Raw genomic sequence first — 17,811 nt, 5'->3', positions numbered from 1 at the left:
GTTGTTCCAGTTTTCTTCATCCGCTTCTACTGCTGAAGTTCCCGCACTGTCTCTCATCTCTACTGTCAATCTCCTCCAGCCAGTGCCAGGCCTGTGACCGGACCCATCTTTAAACAATCAGGAAAAACTCCTTGAGCTAGTGAGAGATTAAACTGGATCACCCAATAAGGTGCAAGCAAGGAGCTCTTTGGTAAGCATAGATGGTAGCGGATAGATGGTAGTGGATCCATGATTGGATAGTTTAAGTTTAGCAATGATAAGAAGGAGTGCTACCTGTGACAGCTTCTTGAAGTGAGGCCAGCTATTCGGTGATTTACTACAGAAGGTAGGAGGGAAAGAGTTCAGAAAGGCTGAGGAAGCGCTGTCCTTGTTGACAAAAATTGACAAGTCTTCATATTTCTTTTGTTCAGCAACAGTAACGGGAGGTGGGCGATTTATTACAAATTACTTTTTTTACGGATTTTTATTTACTTTGATTTGAAGTTCGAAGAACACATATTTGGCCTGAAAATGTGTTTTCTAAATATTTTTTATGTACTTCAAGGGTCGAGCCGCAGGGGCGTTCTGCCATCCTGAGTTCATATTGTTTGGTGGATCAGCTGCAGAGTATACCATAGCATGAGCTGGAATAGAGGAGCAGAAAATAATAGTAAAGAATCCAGCACAAATGTGCCTGCTTTTGGTTTTAACATGAGTGAATCGCTGAAGAACAAAAGGGTACTTCAACAATACATTTAAAAGCATATACATCCCTTTGAGTACCTATGATTCCAAAATTTCATCAATAAAGTGGTGCTACTTTCAACCGTTCATAATGTTATTAGAATGAAGATGGGGAACAAACATTATAATTACTGAAGATTCACAAGTATCCCAATGTGTCGAGTGATTCTGTGATAATTGCCAGAATCCATACAGCACTATGTTGCTTAGACGCTGGTGCGCTGCTGATAAAAGATGTAATTACCATAATTATAATAGCAGTCTGTAGGTATTAGTGAGCAGTTTTTCAGAAGTAAACCAGGAAACATTACTGTTATTTCAATACAGGAACTACTTCCACTTTAAAAATAACAACTTGTTTTTAGATCGAACTTCAAACATCCCTTCTGTTTACCCAAATGTATGGTAATCAGTTTGAACTCTGAAAGGCGAACTATAGCTTGCCAGGGTTCAAACTCGTGACCATCAGGGGCCGTATTATACAAAGTGCCCCAGGGGTATGTGTGCCCACTTTGCTCATCCCCGGGGCATTTGGTATTACAGACAGGGCTGAAGACGCGTGTGCGGCTATTTCTGTAATGCAGATAGCACTGGGGCACATATAGCGCCAGCCCTATATCTAGAGGGTGTTTCCTCAGTTGCCTGAGGGTGCAGCCCCATGCAAATGAGGAAACCCCTTTGCCTCTGTGCCCATGCAGTATTATGGACGAGGGTGCAGAGGCAAAGAAACTGTCAGTGTGCCCCCTGATGTCAGCCCACTGGAGGGGGATAGAGGGGATCTTATGGACCCCCCAGACATCCCATTAAAGGTGGGTGCAGTCACTACCTGCCCCCTCCTGCATATGTATCTCTTATCCTCCTTAAAAGTGCAGGTGGGTTGCGGCCTGCACAAAGAAACACAGAGCGGCTGCTTCAAACTCACTACCTAGTCCCCCGCCTCTGCAGTACAAATGGTGCTTGCTGCCTCTCCTCTGGTTGCAATCAGCGCTCCTGCAGCTGCCCAATAACACCATTGCCACTTTCAGGCTCGCAGTCCGGCATTGGACGAGGGGGAAGAGGAAGAGGAAGGATCTGTGAACTTCCCTTGGGTGCGGGTAAGTAACGGCACCCTTCTCCCATCGATCGGTCTCCCCTCTCTGTGTACCCCATGCCTTCAGCACCCCCCACCGCCCTCAGGACCTCTTCTCCCCAGCTACCCCATTACCCATGCTCATTGCTCGGGTAGAAGACTCTACTCCCCAGGGGCAGTAGTTCCCCATTCCATCTTGAAGCACTTCTCGCATATGATGAGGGACACTGGAAGTCGCTCATGGAATCGATCGCTCCTTAAACCCCAGGGTGAGCACTCATGATTAGCTCTACCTCTTCATGTCTACAAGTGCCTTAGTACTCAAGGGCTTTTATTGGAGCCTTAAAAACCATTGCCCGGGCCTCATCCCACTGATGATATTGTGCTGTGTTTTAAAACATCAAGCGAGAATGGGCCCTTAATAACAATCCAGCCTCCTGATATTCAAATAGGGAACTCCGAAACACACTGGATTGTGGCTATCCCATACTATAGCAAATCCCACTAGCAATAGCAACAGTTCCTGAAACCTACAATATTTGGGCATTGAACCTTTGCTTTTGTCTTAACCCCTTGCATGCTTGTGACGGAACCGTTCTGTCACAAGCCTCGGGTGAGCTGTGCTTGTGACGGAACGGTTCCGTCACGGCCCGCTCGCCGCGCCTGCGCGGTGCGAATTCTGCACCTGCGCTGACGAATTAATGGGTGGGCGGGATCGTGACGGAATCGTTCCGTCACAAGCACAGCTCACCCGCGAGCCGTGACGGAGCGGTTCCGTCACAAGCATGGAACCGCCGCGCGGCCGCCCCACCCCCTTAGCGCTGTGGCGGAATAGCCGCCGCAGCGAAGGGGTTAAACTAGCCCACCCCTGTTGTTGAGTTACAATATCATGAGATGGGTCCACCCCCCTGGTGCTCATTTACCTCATCGCTAAGACTACTGTATAAAATCACAGAAATACCCCATCTTCTCATCTTCTGCCCATCCCTGACACCTCCGCCCTTAAACTCTGTGTACACCCTAAACCATTAGATCTATATTATCTTCCTCCACTTGCACCTTTAAGCACAAGTAGTTGTTCTTTGCTTCACAGTAACAAATTTACAACTACTTTACCGAATCGATGTACACTTAAAATCCTGGTTATGTACATTGTCTCACACCCTCCATTTAAGGAGTTAATGTCTCCTGCTAAAAATATACCTCCAGCTCCACAAGCAGGTCCTTGATAAGCTTGTGGCCTACTTAGCTTCCAATCATGCCTTCAGAGTAATTGTGACCAAGACTGTGCTCTACCTGCTCCCACTTTAACTATATTTTTCATTGATGAGTGCAGGTCATGCATGCATCAAATTTGTTTTAGAAACCCACTTCTTTCCATAGCGATGACAGGTTTAGGTAGATTAGCTTTGCCTTTTAATCCAAATAGTGAGCGCAAATTCCTTTGGACTAGGGGTGTAACTTGACAATCCTAGAGAAGCTTGCGCCAAACTAATTAAGCCTCACAGTGGGGCGCTAGGTGGAGGTGGTTGAAGTGTATATACATCGACTCGGACTTTCCCCAGCGTGTGTGCTCGTTTAGAAGTACCAGAGCCACGTTGTTCGCTAATAACAACCAGTTTGTCAGCAGCGGTCCGACAACATGAATATCCACGGACGCTGACTAGAAGCCGTCGCGTATTTCTGGTACTCTATCCAGACTTCATTCACCAATTCATCCACAAAATTCCTAACCCTCACAATTCTACTTTATATCTATTTTATACAACTCTCACCCCCATCAATTCACCATACCACGTAAATCCACTACACAAATACACTACACACCACACAATTAAATCCCACACAATTCCACAACTAACAATTCCAAATCAAACCACATAATTCCACTACAAACAATATACATCCACTCCAGTACAAAAAAAACATAAATGAAAAACAATATAATGTACCCCACCAACAGCTCTAACTTTCATAAATGTGAGACTGATTGCATTGCAAATACTTGTTTTGCTGATGATATTGGATATTGTAAGTGTGTGGAGGGGGAGAGATCCCAGATGTTTAATACGAGATCTAGGTTTGAGTACAGAAAACCTTGCTGTGCTGGAGTGGTTCATAATTTAGGAATAGAGAACTCATTCTTTGGGGTTTTGTCATAAGATATCAGCTGTTTTTTTATGTTGTATAGGTATGTGGATTTGGCATGATTGAGTCTGGTGTTTTACTCCAACCCCTCCTATTTTTTTTACAGACCAAAAAGCCCTGGACCGCAACGGAGCATTGTTTAAAATATTTACCATTGACCATGTCAATAAAAGGGAAAGCAATGTACTTAATCCTTTTCATAGTCCTCAAAACCTTACTGGTCACAGGACTAGAAGGGGATATAAATTAAGGGCTAATTATGATGGCGGAAGGACTGCCACCGCCGGGCTGGTGGTGGCGGTCCATCCGCCATCATACTGAAAATTCCAACTGCCAAATTAGGATGGCAGCGGGAATCACAATGGTTCCGCGATGGACGGAAAGTCCGCCTGCCATGGTTCCACAAGGCGGTCCTTCTCCACCTGTCTTTTGGAACCCGGAACCAGGGCAATATTGCGACAGTGCCGTGCAGGCACCGCCGTAGTGATTATGATATGCCCTTCCGCCTGCCTTTTTGTGGCAGATATTGGATATATGATGTTACAACGCATACTTTTACCATGCATACCATTACAACGCGGTTTTTACAACGCATTCCATTACAACGCATAGCGCTTTGGGGTGCTGGATAGTGAATAGTTTAATTTACTATTCCAACTACAGTCCCCGTGGACACTAGGGAAGGTGTTGGATAGTAAATTAAACTTATTCCCTATCCTAGAGCGCCCCCCAGCGCAATGCGTTGTAATGACTGCGTTGTAATGGTAGTGCGTGGTAAAAGATTTGTTGTAAAGGTTGTATACCGGTGCATTGGGGTACCAATGGTACCCCCCTGCAGTTCCATGCACCAAGTGGCAGCCACTGCATGGTGCCTGCCATATGGTGCAGGGAAATGCTGTGCATGTTCTTTTGATATTGCAGCCAGCAGCACCATCTGAAATGTTAAAAGGTAAGGATGTGCCCGCCGTACCGGCGAGCGCATCCTAATTGTACTGATGATCCCTTCATAATGAGCCCCTAAGTGAGCAAATAGTCATCTACTTGATATTCAAGATTATTCTGGTTTCCAGCAGTGACATTTTGGTAACAATCAATGTACAGGGTGACAATTTACATTGACCAAGCCATGCATAGTAGCAGCATATTCTGCAGTTTGCCATAACAAATCAAATACTACCTTATAACACAGCTATTTAATCTCTCTTGAGCCAAAAGAGTGCTCCTTGTGGTAACAAATCACTTCTGGCACTCACTGCAGCTCTTTAGACTTGAATACAAGCAGAGGTGAGGAGACCAAGGTTAACATATTTATATCACTCTTTGATGTCCTGGTTACAGGCAATTATGTTTATGCTGCTGACATTGTACCTTCCGGAGACTATTTTAACAGATAATCTTGGATCTTTTTCTGATCAGTTTCTGATAGGCTACCGCAATGAGCACTGCAGTGTCAAACCTTATAGCGGCCCTGGTTGCATCTCTTTCTAACAAGAATGATGCTTGTCTGCTGCAGTTCGGCCCACAGTATTCAGATATGAAGGCCTGAAGAGAGAAGGTTATTTCTATACATTGGCCAAAGGTCCTTATTTTGGCCTTTTCCTATTTCTATGCCGTGTGGGTACTATAGGAGTGTCACACAGAGACAATTATAATTCTGGTACACCCATACTCTCACAGGAGTATCAGACTCAGACCTTAATGTCTTTTCAGATAAAGGGGCTTATAACGATGTTGGTCAGAGTTGCCTCCGACCGACACCATCCCCGGATGGTTCCACCTGCCTGATTACTCATTTTTCTCTTTGGGAGCTTGTGTTACGGCTGTTAACCGGCCATGGTGCCTGCCACCCAGTTCTGGGTTTTAAAGGGGGTACCCTAGGTACCCCCCCGATGACCACCTGTAGACCGCAGAGACAAGGGGGCCCTTCTAGGGGACCACAAAGTAGTTTTCCGACAGCCTTTCCATGTCGGGAAAAAAAGCTGTGGAAAACTGACATTATAATACCAACTGCAGAAATGCCATCCATTGGGGATTACGGTGTGGTTCTGACCGGCTGGAAGACTCTGAGAGCCAGTCGGAACCACGTCGGAATGACAATGTGATGAAATGTGGAATGACAGGCCGGTTTATGTTCCGACCACCAACATCATAATTGAACGGTAGGACCGCGCACCAACTGTGTCGGTCGGAAAGCCTCCGACCACAGTCTGAAAGCTTCCGACTAGCGGTCGGAGGCTATCCGACCGACATCATATTCGGCCCTAAAGTGGGATTACAGTTAGGGCCAGACGGTAGACCAAAGATTCCCTCTCAGTTCCACACTTACAAAAACACTGCTCCTCCTTTCTTGTGCCCAGATCCAATGAGCAACACTGGTAGAGTTGTGTATATGTTTTGATATTTGCCAGTCCCTTCTTCTTTACTTAGAGGTTATGAATCATTTACATTAGTCAGAGGCTTTTTCTGTGACCTCCACTCCACAAAAACTAAATTCCTACGTGGCCTTAGCCATTTTGTTAAATCAGTCATGCAGAACGTATACAACAGAGTCAATTCACCATTACCTCTGGGTATTTAGAGTAGGTTGTCTGGATAACAGTTGCATAGGTAGTAGTCTGGGTGGTAGCCCGAGGAATTCCCGTGAATAGAATTTGTTCAGTAGTTATCAGGCATTTCATCAAATGTTCATACACTCTAACATCATATCCTTTTAGATCACTTGTGCAGCCTATCTCGAACAAATGTGTAGAAATTAGTTTCTGTTTTTGTATAATGATATGTTAACATAATATGTATTTGTAAAGCACATGTATCACCCAAGTGTATCAAGGTGCTGAATAACAGATGTTTATTGTCAATGGTTCTTATTTTATCGACCTCAGAATGATGAAAGGCTGAGTGGACCTGCCGAGATTTAAACCTGTGACCATGAGGTCAAACACAGGCCTCTACAGTGGATGCATTAGTCCACTAAGTCACCAGGATAATGCTCTACATTAATGCATATGATTTACACCACACTATGAGCCCAATTCTGAAAGGTAAAGTGAGATGAAAGTCAAACTTTGCGACTTTCGGTATTCACGAAAGGCATTTACGAGTCGCAATGTTAGACATCTGACTCAGTTAAATATAAGTTTTGGTTTTATGTTGAACTGAGACCAGGACTTTTAATATCAGTTAAAATTAAGAGCAAAGCTTAAGTTTAACTGAGACAAAAGTCTAAATTTACAACTCTTAATTGCCCTTCATGAATACCCGAGGTAGTAAAGTTAGATTTTCATCTCAGTTTATCTTTGTGAATCGGGCGCTATATTTTAGTCTACTTTTTATTTTTCATGGGGGATATTTGCTAGGTCTTGATACATTCTAAATGAGTAAGGATAGACACAACAGACACAGATCACGTGGCAATGATGATTAACTTGCCCACATTTTTGTAGTTACAGTCCTGTGTACCAACTCCCTCCTTCCAGGGTCATCCTCCCTCATGCTATTTCTGGCTTCATATAAAACAATGAGAACTAGAGAATTGCATGTCTCATGGATGAGACAGTGGAAAGCCACTAAGAAAAAGCTGAATTATTGAATGTATGGTTTGAAGCAAAATCATGTTTCTTCTTTTATCGAAGGGCTGTGGTTGTCTGTCTCCAGGGCAAATACTCTCCATGAGAAACTTAGAAATGGAATACAAATGAATTTCACTGACTTAAAAGGTCAGTTCCTTGCTGTTGATTTAGGACGTTAGTAAAAATACAGGAGATTAAATGCTTAGAAGGCTCCACTCTTGGGCAGCAAAACAAGTCTGTGATGCAACTACACAGGAGAATTATAAAGATGCATGTACAATCAATCAGCCACTCTTCCTGTAGATTGTAATTCGGAGAAGTCCAATCTCAGTCAAAAATGCTCCTAAAGTGTCATAGTTTCTACATAGACCAGTATTTCAACTTCCTTGGTAATATCTCCATTTCCTAACTGGCCACCAGTTGGCTGTCGCAAACCTGATGCCAATAAACTTGACCTGTTCATTTATATTGACATATATCAACTTCAAGTTTTTGGCAGAACACCACACCTTTCCATACTGCCACATATTTGTATGTATGTATATATGTATGTATGTATGTATGTACGTATGTATGTATGTATGTATGTATGTATGTATGTATGTATATATGTATGTATGTATACAGTATTTCTATCACAAGATCACAGCTAAAAGGCATTGGAGCGCTGTACAGGGTCAAAACAAGTCTAAAATCAACGAGAGATAGGATAAGCAGGTGGTATGTGACTGTTAATGCACAGTGATGTAGTGTTCTCTAAAGAGGTGCGTCTTCAATTTTGCCCTAAATTGAAGCACTGTTTAGGTATTCCTGATGGATATGGGAATGCTTTTCCAAATCCGAGTTGCAGAGATGGTAAAGGCCTAGGGTCAGATGTACAAAGCTCTTTTGCGGTCAAAAACAGTAAGATTCGCAGAATCAGGCCGTTTTTGCGAACGCAAAAAATAATTTTTAACGGACGAAGGCCCAATTTGCAATTAGGTAACCTATTACCTAATTACTAATTGGGTTTGTGATTCAGTATTAGGAAGGGGCATGTTTAGGGTGTCACTTTCTAATAGTGAATCGCAGGGGTATGTGTGAATCTTTTGTAAAACATTTGCATTTTGCCACCTACTTCAAGTAGGAGGTAACATTCCCAAATGGGAAAGGCTCCCTTTGTGGATGTTTATAAAAACATTTTTTAAGAGCAGGCAGTGTTCCCACGGACCAGTGCCTACTCTTAAAAAATGAAAAGAAAACCTTCTATATTTCCTTTTGAAATGCATCCTGTTTTCCTATTTTTAAAAAAGCAACCACAGATAAGGTGGTCTGCTGACCCCAGCAGGACACCATCACTGTAATTTTTGCGAATCCCAATGGGTCCCAAATGAGACCCACCTCATGAATATAAATGAGGTGGGTCTATTTGCAACCCACTGGGATCACATAAAGTATAAAGCACACTTTTGTACATTTATGTTTGCGATTACCAAATAGCAAATTGCTAAAATTAGCTATTTGGTAATCGCAAACCTTTCCCTACGTACATTTGGCCTTAGCTCCATAAGTTTTTAGCCTTTTTACACTTCCTAGTCCGCAGTTTGATGGTGTCCTGGCCGAGATGGTGAGTTTGTCTGCAAGATAAAGGGGCGCTGGCTGTGATGGATTTCTAAATTATGTAACTAGTTTTGAAGATGGGTTGGGCCTGCAAGGGGTGACAATGCAGTTCCATCGGGATAGGGGTGAAGTGAGTATATGTCTTTAAGCTTTGGAGGGGATGTGTTGTCGAATGTAGGATCCCAAAGAGGTCCCAGTGTGGAGTCTGGGCGACAATGGAATAGTAATTTGGCACCATCTAGATGTGAGAGTACCAGGTCTTGAACAGCAGTTCTGATGTGGGAGAAGGTATGATATGTTGACCTACATTTGCAAATGCCTGGTACCTGAGTCAATAAGAGTCTGGCTGAGCCTGGAGGGTTGGTGAAACTGCAAATGGCTGAATCTGTGTGTAGTGCTTTGTATGCCTGGGAAAGGAGCTTGGATTGTATGTGCTGATGTGTAGGGATCCAGTGTAGTTCTCTTAGATGAGGTGTAATGTGACATCATTCTGGAATGTTGAGAACCAGGTTGGCTGCTATATTTTGGACAGTCTGGAGTTTCTTTGTGAGTTGGTCACCAATGCCTATGTAGAGGGTATTGCCATAGTTTAGTCTGCTGGTGATGAGGGCATGGGTTACAGTTTCCCTGGTGTAGTTAGGTAGCCATATGAATATTTTTTCAAAATCTTCAGGGTGCAGAAGCAGGCCGAGGTGATGACATCGACTTGGGCAAACATGTCTAGCTTGCTGTCAATAATGATCCTGAGTCTCCTGCTTGTGTGCTGGATGTTGATCCTAGGTTCATAGGCCATCAGGTGGAGTCCCACAGTTAGGTATACTTCCTGAAAATGATCACTTCGTTCTCATCTGGTAGTTGGACTTCATCCAGGTGGATACTTCGGTCATGAACAAGTTGCAGTTGTTCCTGGTTTTTGATGTTTTGTCCAAGAGGGACACAATTAGGTGTGGGTCCTTGGCGTAGCTGAGTATGTTGATTTTCTGAGCTCTGATGACGTCTGCAAGTTGCATCATGTAGATGTTGAAAAGGATTGGGCTAAGTGATGTCACGTGGCTAGGTTAGGCCCTGGAAAAAACACTGCCATTTTATATGTAAACGTTTCTTAAGTTGCTTTCTTTACGACACACTGACTTTTGGCACACATTTTTGTGTGTGACAGTGCAGGATTAGTTTCTCTGATAGAACATCGCTTACAATTTCACTTTGTAAGTGCACCATCAAAACACCTTGAACATTTAGTACCATCCCTAGACACACATTGTGCAAATGTTGTTGTTTGCTATTCGTCCATTAGGCGACATGGCGTGTGTTAAGACTAAGGGGCCTATTAGGATATCAGGTGGAGAACCACCACCGGACCGGTGGTGGCCACCACCCACCCAGCTGTGGCGATCCGCCTGCCAAATGTCCCTGGTTCACCCTGCCATATTAGTATGGCGGAGGGCACCACGGCAGACGGTAAAGACAGTCTGGTACTTTTCCACCAGTTGGATTGCCAACCGGGCAGAACAGGGACACAATATTGTGGCGGTGCCTAACAGGCACCGCCATCATTAATACTATGGCTGCGGTTGGATGCCTTTCCATTGCGGAGAATCCGCCATGGAAAGGCATGTGAAAATTCACTGTTGGTGTTTGTTACGGACCCCCTGGGGGGTAGGGAGCTGGGATGCTGCACTTGGGGGGGTACCTATTGTACTCCCCTACATTGGCATGCAAAAGGTGGCAGGCACCGCGCAGTGCCTGTCACGTTGTGCAGGCCTAAGCACAACATGCATATTTGATAAGAATCAAAAGGAAAGGGAGGAAAGGTACTGGAGCCAGTTCACTTCCCCTGGTATATATCTTTTATCAAAGAGAACTAGCTCTGGAGTGGGTGGTCCTAGTGTATGTTTGATTTGGAAAAGAAACACATTATGTTTATAATAAGGCCCTCACTCACCAATCTGGTTGGTGACATGCTTCATCACCGGGCCCCACCCAAGGCACCGAGTGCACCTTGGGTGTACTACGATTCCTGAATATAGCGGAGCTGGTATTGTGCCATGAGAGTACAGTGAAAGGAAGTGAGTGAATGTTAAAAAGCTGGGATAAAAAATGACTATTTTAATGAGTGGGCCCTTGGCAGTTAATAAAACCGAGAGTCGCATATTTAAGGAGATCTTAAGGTAACTCCAATATCCCAGTCGGTCAACATGTTTCAGCCATGCTCTTTTAGTGGTATGGCTTTCTTCAGGACCTATGTATAGTGCAAAGTTAGTGGTCTAAAAATTGTGTTATTGAAAGACCATATATGTGACACGCACGCTAAGGTGTGATATGTAGTAAAGGAGAATTTCCTCTAGTGGCGCTTTCCTGAGACAAACAAGCATACGAAAAATATTTAAACATACTAATAAAGTTGTTTCAGGAGCGGAGAGTCCGCGCTCTTATGCGGTCAAAGGCACAGTGAGGATGGGGTGTGGCGTAATTAGTTATAATAGACACCTGATAATTTATGCAGTACCAAGTGGTAATCAAGATGCGCATGAACGAGGTGCAGATTGTAATTTAAGAACGGAATGTGGAAACAGCAAAATATCTTACTCAGACAATATGCGGAAAGTGCCTCATGAGTTCCATGTGGGGGCCCGACCTGGAGCCATACTCAAGCGGCTCCACATCTGGCAGCACATACAAACGAATAGGCTGGGGTAGAGCACCTAAATGGCAGCAACAACCCTGGGGTAATTACCAACACCCGGGCCTCAACTATGGCCCACCGGTGTTCAATCACCCCCGACAAACCCTTCTTTGGATGGCCACCTTTGTAACCCCCGGACAACAAGACTTTTTCCAACCCAACCAGAGGCCTTCTTTTTTGGGAAGAGGCCTTCCTGCATGAGGAAGGAGATGGAACAATCAACAAGTGCATTGGTTAGACGATTAGGGACTAGTAGGCACCCACACAAAGAGCAAAACCAAGGAACCTTTACCAGGAACGAGCGGAATGGGATAACCAGTAACAACCAAAATGCACAATCATTGATCTTCAATCTATCCAACATCACTTCGTCCCCCACAGAGGAAGATGTCCTCAACAAAGGCCTTTCCTTTCTACCAACCACACGCCTTGACAAATTCCAACTTCATGTGGAATTAGCTGAATGTATGTGTGGGCTGTGGGTTTTTTAAGGGTACAGGGTGGGAAGTAATTTAATTTTAGTTAAATATTAATGTATATTAATTATTTAATTGATTAATTAATTATGTTAATTTTGTAAATATTGTTTTACTTTAGATTAGGGTTGTGGGGTTTAAAGGGGTGCAGGGTGTTAAGTAAATTAATTCTAAGTAATTAATAATATTATTTCTATTTAATAATGATGATTTAATTTATAATTACTTGTGTTAATTGTTTAATAACATTGTTCAACTAGAATACATTTTTAATTAATAACAATTATTAAAAATAACATTTATTATGCTAATTATGTAATAATTTTTTTATTAAATTTCGGGTGTATTTTGTGGGGGCATAGTATGGAAAGTAAATAACATTTAATTCAATAATTATTATTTTTTATTTATTGATACTTCCTTTGTTAGATATTGATGTCAATATTGAAAATAATTAGCTTTTAAAATTACTTGTTAGGAATTGCTTGTAAGCTTTGTAGGGGTATATGGTGAGAGGTACCTAAAATAAAAATTATTTCATAAATAATTCTTTTGTCAAATAAATATTTTTTAAATGAAGATATTTTTATATGAAAATTATTTTTGGATTTAAATTTTAATAATGTTTGTAATTGTTTCAGTGGAGCGGGAATATTATATTCTACTCAACATGTTCCCTACTGTTGCACCTATTGGAGTGGTAATAGTAAATTTGGACGCTCTGCAATTCAACACTTTCCCTACTGTTGCACTGGCTGGAGTGGGAATATGATATTTTACCCTTCCGCAATCCAACACTTTCCCCACTTTTGCACTCATTGGAGTGGGAATAGTACATTTTATTCCTCTGCAATCTAACACTTTTCCTACTGTTGCACTGATTGGAGTGCGAATAGTAAATGTTACCCCTCCGAAATCCTATACTTTCCCTACTATTGCACTTATTGGAGTGGGAATAGTAAATGTATGAATTTTAATATTAAATCATTTATTTTATATTGTTTTATTTATATTATTATGTTTTTGTTTACTTTAAATAATATTTAAGATCAGTCATGTTTTTTATTTGTAAAATATTTTTATTAAACTGTGAAAAATGTATGTTGTTTACTTTTAATTTTAATTAAAGTGGCTTGCTTTTTGAATATTTTGGGCCTAATTCGGATGTCAGGTGGAGTTTCCTCCGACCAACATACCTTATTTGGAAAGACAGACCGATCTCCGGTCCGACGACCTCGAGTTCGCAATTATAATGCGACCGTCCATGGTACAGTCCTATGGGAGCTAGTGTGGCGGTTGGAAACCGGCCAAAGCACAAGCTCCCTGTGCCTGCCACACAATGAAGGAATTTACAGGGGGGTGCAATAGGTGCCCACTTGGCCCTCCACCGTAGGCCGCAGGGAGAAGTGGGCTTTGCCTAGGACCCCAAAGTTGCTCTCTGGCAGGCTTTTCATGTCCAAAAGCCCAACATGAAAAGCCTGTCAGAAACTGACATCATAATAATCCAGACAGCGGAAGCTCCGTCCTTAGAAGATTATTTGCAGCCTCTGACTGACGCAGGTTTTGAATTCTGACCGCCGTAATCCTAATACGCCGGTCAGAATTCATACCTAGGATTTTGCAGGTCGGAGGTTTTCAGACCGACATCCTAATGAGGGTTTATTATGTATATATTTGTTATAATATAATATTATTTAATATTTTTACAATTATTAGTTTTATAATACTTTTTTAATTATATATATATGTTAAATATACATACATATGTATATGTATGTGTGTTTAACTTTATTAATGTAAGTTTATTTGTTATATTTGTTACAATGTACATTAAATATATTTCATTTATATTAAATGAATGCTTGCATTTAATATATGTTATTTTTAGTATTTTAATTCATATATATTTAAAAATCGATATTTATTATTAAAAACAGTATTTTGGGGGATATTTTTGTACTTACCTTTTTTAAGTATAGGCTCTTGATATTTCTGAGGTCGATATTTATTTCTCGATAATTTTGTAGGTCGATATTTTTTATCTCAATATTTTGTCAGTGAACCCACGTGGCTATCACAAAGATAATAAACAATGTCAGCCTATGTTTTGGCTATCAGTTGTTCAATCTTGAACCTTTCAATCTTGAACCTTGAACGTTACGATTGCCGGCTGATCGGAGCTGGGGCCATATATGGTGGCGGTGCCTAGCAGGCACTCCCATCCATATTATGATGTTTGGAATTTAAGGCCTATCCATGGTGATGCCACCATGGATAGGCTGGCAGGGACTTGTTTTGGGGGGTGCACTTGGGGGGTAAAATGCCAGATGCGACCGCCGTGGTCGCATCATGATCAGTGGTGCCGGACCACCACATGGCAGACGGGTGGTCCTGTTCCCGCTAGGATGGCGGGAGCACTCAGGTCCGCCCGCCATCCTAATAGGCCCCTAAGTTGGCTACGCCAGGCATCCACCATCAATTTCTAAATGTACTCACGGGTAAAGCTCCCATTAGATGGGAGGAGATCCAGTTCTAGATTGCAAAAAAAAACAAGTCAGTTTGAAGTGGTGTTTCCCCATATGGGACCACAGGAAAAACATAAGATATTACCAATTTGCTAGCTGATGGGGATGGCTACCCCTATAGATGACTGCACCACTTGAGGTACAGATTTTGTTGCAGAATAAATGGTACCACTTCATTAGCTGTTTTGCCAGACATGCTCAAATAGATCCAGAATGAGTAGGGGGAAGGTCCACCATTGTGTTGCAAAGCATTAAAGAGGAAGCAACAGCATTGGCTATATGCCAGCATCTAAGGGATTTGGCTCAGTGACAACAGGAGCACAAATTACCTAAAGTTATTGAGAAAACCTATGCTATGCTGGGTAGAGATAATTTGGGAGCCTGACCTGGTAAACTGTAACTAAAGAGTAATTCTGAAAAGGATAACTATAAGCAAGTACCAGAGTCTTCTACAAAGATGAAGTGGGATAATAAGAAAAACAAGGACAGAACTAAATAATGAGGCTTGTATCCTCCACAGGAAGCCACTGAGAAACAAATGCAATAACCTGAGCAACCATGATAATATTCAACCACTTGACAGGTATAGACATACTGATACATGTTCATCTTGTTTCTTTCAGGAGTCATCCGATAAATGTTCAGTGACAGGTGGACAGTCAGGGAGCAGATTGGATGAGTACGTAAAACCGAAGAAGGACTCCCAATTCTCATCTGAATTGAATACATTATTAGCAAGATGATAAACATAAAGTGACAAACCTCAATTTAAGAAGAAGAAGGTAACTGGTCTTAAGGTCCGGCATGTGAAGGCTATTGAGGACACTGCTTCTGAGCGTGTAGTGGTCTCTGACCATGTTGGACAGTGTGGCAGAGGTCATGATCATTTTTGGTTAGTAGCAGAGTGTGACTATATCCTGTTGGAAACATCAGATACGAGGGTGAGTGTCCTGCATCACCTATGGGAGATGCATCTTTAGCTCGAGGGGGACATACAAATACCTGTTAATATTCCCTTTTGGGAGGACTTGCCATGTAACTATGATGTTCTCTTGATTGAAAAGGATAGGCCACCAGAATTGGACTACCCAAACAGAGAAACAGTAATTGATCATGCCTTCGCCAGAATATATGAAACTTTCATGTGCCAAGGAGCAGGCGTTAGCATAGCTCCTGCATTATAATGCAACCATGTGGGGTGGGATCCTGGTTCCCCATATCATGAAATACCATTGAGCTGGACCACACAACCTCAAAGACAATACCCCATTAAAAATTAGGCTAAAAACTAGTTAGAAGGGGGGCGCTAGAGGGCGCACTAGCAGCATGGCCGCACTAATGTGAGGCTCCTGCAGCCTGGAGCTCTAATCCGTTATTGATCCTGCTTTATCATCGCCTGCTCTTCCTTTGTCCATGAATCCTGATTGAGGCTGGCCTGATGCACCTCCGGTTCAACTTTCGGCCGGTTTTGACATTCCTGGCCGAAGCTACAGTCGGTTGAAGATCTCCCAGTGCGGTGCCCTGGAGCCGCCTGATGCTGCTGGCCGGACTGCCGATCTACTTTAGCCCGCGGTGCACCACGCGGTGAGAGTGCCTTCGCGCGCACCCCTCGGCGGGGCCTCCCGGTCCAGTGCTGCCCTGAAACGATCACCACCGGAGCGGAGGGACGGCTGTCTAGAGCCCTCGCTGGGCACTTGGTGACACGCTGTATCACACTGCAGTGATCGATGCCTGTGGAGCCGCGTTGCTGCCCTCGGAGCCGGCGGCTGTGAGAGGCGGCGGCCATTATGTAGACGGGTGAGGCGGGGTATCTTACCTGCTCTTGCCCCTGTTTGCAGTGTTTCTCACCGCTCCCCCTGATTGCTGTATGGCCTGTGACTGCCGGCCCTGCCTTCCTTGACGCTCTGTGCGGGTCTGCATTTCCGTGTGCTCCTGGTGCGGGACCGCTGTGACTTGGAGCACATATACTTGTGAACTGCGCGAGTCTGGGGATGCTCACCACGGAGGGTGCCATTCTCGGCCTCAGTTACCGGCGCTAGCGGAGGACACGGTTGGCCTAAGGAGGAAAGTGCATTTTGCTATATTTTCGCTTTCTCTCGCCTCGACTGGGGGTGCTGCAGTGATGCTGCGGGGCGCTATATCGCCTGATGGGCCTGCTGAATGAAGTGCTGGTGCTTAGGATGTACAGTGTATAACCCTGCGCTTTCTCTTTCTGCCATCTGTGGAGCGGGCTGTGAAGGAGGATTGGCGTGCTCGCTATTCGACTGCTGAACCACAGTGCTGGTGGTCTCCTTCTGATGTTGGAGGTGTGCGTGCGGGGGAGCCTCCTGCTGTTGATTGTGACCCCCATCCTTCTGTTGCCCCTGGACTGCGCTGTGGACTGGATGCTCCGTCTGTGAGGGTGGTGGTACCTGCGTGCTGTGGCGCTCCTTGAGCCTCATACGGACAGTGAGTACTGAGTAGAGGAAGGGGGGGCTCCTTTTGGCCTGTGCTGCCTTGTGATTGCTGGCCGATTTGTGCATCCTCAATACCCCAGTGCTTGCCGTGAACGGCCGCAGGCAATTGGAATATGGGTAAACCGGACAACAAACAGCCGAAGCTGTCCTTTGATTCGATGGCGGCCAAGAGGGGTTTGCGCCGCTCCCCCCCTGCTGTAACTGACGCTGTCCCCCAACATGTTGCCCCTGACTTTCAGCAAATGATGCAAGAAATGAGACAGGTGTTTGCAACTATAGTGGACAAGGTGGATAAACTGTCTTCACGGATGGATGCTGTGGTGCAAAAGATGGACGTTCATGAGGAGCGCATCACAGCGGCAGAGCAGCGTATTTCTGACCATGATGATACGGCGGCTACCCACACAACACAACTGGCGGGTATGGACAATGTGCTCCGGGTCATTGCTGCAAAGAATGAGGAGTTGGAAGCCAGAAATCGGCACAATAATATACGCGTGGTAGGTGTACCGGAGACGACCAATGTGGGTAGGATGGAGACCTGTGTGGAAAAGATTCTGATT

Source organism: Lissotriton vulgaris, chromosome 11, assembly GCF_964263255.1.
Source record: "Lissotriton vulgaris chromosome 11, aLisVul1.2, whole genome shotgun sequence".
NCBI lineage: Eukaryota > Metazoa > Chordata > Amphibia > Caudata > Salamandridae > Lissotriton > Lissotriton vulgaris.
The sequence above is the reverse complement of the archived record's forward strand: the minus strand, read 5'-3'. Positions refer to the sequence as shown.